General features: G+C 34.1%; 1 pseudogene; it reads left to right on the top strand.

Moving 5' to 3' along the window:
- The first annotated feature begins 267 nt into the window (after positions 1–267).
- LOC107844125 lies at positions 268–1,619 on the top strand (annotated as a pseudogene).
- Positions 1,620–3,159: the final 1,540 nt, after the last annotated feature.

Here is a 3,159-nt window from a genome sequence, read left to right as displayed (position 1 = left end):
TATAAAATCATAAGACATAGAGAAATAAAATCAATGATCATGCATAATCACAGTTTTCAGCAAAAGCTTTTTATACCGTCTTTTGTCCTCCTCTTGAAATATGGCAGGGTAGCAATATATACCTCAATATTAGATTTATTAAGGCGCAATATATAAATTTTAGATGTACAATTTATAAATTGAGCCAAATATAGGAAGATCTTTATGTATCATCCCAAATTGATATTATAAATTAGCGAATAAATTGGTCAAATATCTAATGATTTTTTTACTGCAGATATTAGAAACATCGATGTGAATACCTGTAAAGATGCTTTTTAAGGAACTGTTCCCGTAAAGCTGCTCTATTTTGTAGTGTTTTAAACTCATCTACTGGAGACTGCTACCTACCATCCGAGATCTTTCACTAGCGAATAATGAGAAGGACAGGACCTGGTATGATTTTCAGGCATTTATAAAAATATAAGAACCTGAACCCGCAGCTCATATTCCTACAACGTTTTTAAGTGGTGCAATACTGGCTCTATCATAGGATCTTCCATCCTAAGCATCAAAATTAGAATTACAGTTTTCATAGTCTGAAAGAAGAAGAGAAAGGCCAATGAAGAAGATAAGGATTATCTAGATCACGTGTGAGGAATGCCGACTAGATTTTCTTACGATGATCTAAATGTTGCCACAGAGAATTTTACTAAGAAGTTTGGTGAAGGAGGATTTGAGTCAGTTTTTGAAGGGTGCTTAGAAGATGACACAAAAATTGCAGTGAAATGCCTTGATGAAATAGGACAAGTCAAAAAATCATTTTTAGCTAAGGTTGAAACTATTGGCAGCATACATCATGTAAACTTGGTGCAATTAATTGGGTTCTGTGCTGAGAAATGTCATAGGCTTTTAGTATACGAGTTCATGAGCAATGGATCACTAGAAAAATGGATCTACCATGGAAAACAAGAGCAAATTCTAGACTGAAACTGCAGGAAGAAGATTATTCAAGACGTAGCCAAAGGTTTAGCCTACCTTCATGAAGAATGCAGGCAAAAAATTTTGCATTTGAATTTTAAACCACCAAACATACTCCTAGATGAGAAACTCAACGCCAAACTCTCTGACTTTAGGCTTGCAAAGCTAATTGATCGAAATCAGAGCCAAGTCATGACCATGATGAGAGACACTCTTGGTTATTTAGCTCATGAATGACCTAGTAGAGTTATAATAGAAAAGGTAGATGTTTACAGCTTTAGCATTTTGATTTTGCAAATTTTGAGTGGACGAAGACATTTTGAGGCATCAGAGACTGAAGAGGAAAGGATAATGTTGAACTTATTCAGGAAAAAGGCAGAGGAAGAACGGTTGGTGGGTCTTATTGATAAGCACAGTGAAGATATGCAGTTCTACAAAGAAGAAGTAATAAAGACGATGAAGATTGCTGCCTGGTGTTTACAAAGTGATTACACAAAGAGGCCATCAATGTCGATGGTGGTCAAGGCCATGGAGGTGTGCTAGATGTTGAAAAGAATCTAGATTACAGCTTTAAGCCACAAACTATTCCTGCAATACCAAATATTAGTTTTGCAGATTCAACTCATTTACTGCCTTCGGTCCTATCAGGTCCAAGGTGAGGAGGAAGTTCTCTAAATTTTTTGTTAATTTCTTATTTTTATGCTATTGCAGCTTGCTTGTTTCTTTGTAAATTTCTTCACCAATGTTCACAGAGTTATGATTGTTTTCTTTAATTTATTCATTGCAGTACTACTAATTAACTCATCATTGTGTATTTTTGATATGCTTGTTAGCATGATAGTATGTGTAACAGGAACAAGAAAGGTTTAAGTAAGAGCAGAGAGATCATTCTTCTGAACCCAATACTTCAAAGGACTTAAAAGCAACATTTTTGAAATTGCATCTCGTCAATGGTAAATGCTTACATGCATTCAGTGTTTACTACCAGGGCTGGCTCGGCCATAAAGTTACTAAAGCAATGGCTTGAGGCCCCATTTTAAAAAATATTTTTATTAACTGACAACAGAATACATGTATAGCGCACAAAATGCACATAAGATGCATGTAAATCGCACAAGATGCACGCACATCGCACAAGATGCACTTTTATTGAATATACTTGAAACCTGATTAAAATTTGGCTTTAGGCCACCAAATTCATTCAGCCGACTCTGTGTATTAGTAACCAAACATTGTACATGTGTGCTGAGCTTTATTCATACCAACTAAAATGCTATCAACATACTATTTTTTTAAAAAAAATTTACTACAGAATTAATTAGCTCCTCATCAACAATCAAATGAACTCTGTGGTCAGTTCTGTACCGCTTAGTGCGCTGACAGTAGGAACGGGGGATTAGTCTCACTGCTGCCGGCTGTGGGGATACCTTGAGAAAAAAAATTTATATATTATTAGTATATAATATTTATAACGCCAAGTATTAAAAAAAGAGTAAATTTGACCATTAGTTGTAGGAAAAAGATTAAAATTATCCTTCTATTTGAAAAAATTGGCTAAATATATCCTTCATCATACTTTGGGGTTAAATTTAACCCTCTATTTTTTCCTAAATATACCTCTATTTTTTCCTAAATATACCCTTCATCATATCTTGAGTCAAATTTACCCTCAACGTCGTATATGAAGTTAAATTTACCTTTGTTGTTAAGAAACTTTTCACATGTACCCCTTCCCTTAATAGAAAAAGCTCAAATCGATGTTAAATGACTCATTTTAAAAAAATAAAACACACCCTAATATAATTTGTCCGATCTGACCCGAGCCACAAAAAAGACACAAATAAATATATCCCCTTAGTTTTGTTGGTCAAATTTTTCCAACGAGATTAAGTCACTGGATATTTATCAGTGCATAGCTCTTGGAAATGAATCTGCATTAGTGCAAACACAAAGAAATATACTCCTCTCTCAGTTCATGGATATGCATTATAGTGCAAAACTCATGAAAAATGACATTTGACGGTGAAATGCAGCAGATTAAGCCCACTAGATATTTCTACCTATATGTCAATTGTGACATCTCTTCATTCTTATGTCTTTATATACAATTTGGATCTAAAATAAAAAGTTCATTATGTCATTCACTCAGAAAACTTATTTATTGATTTTAGAATTCAAATGCACATAAAATTGCATATC

Source organism: Capsicum annuum, chromosome 10, assembly GCF_002878395.1.
Source record: "Capsicum annuum cultivar UCD-10X-F1 chromosome 10, UCD10Xv1.1, whole genome shotgun sequence".
Classification (NCBI taxonomy): Eukaryota; Viridiplantae; Streptophyta; class Magnoliopsida; order Solanales; family Solanaceae; genus Capsicum; species Capsicum annuum.
Note: the sequence above shows the minus strand (reverse complement) of the source record. Positions and strands in the feature narration are given on the sequence as shown.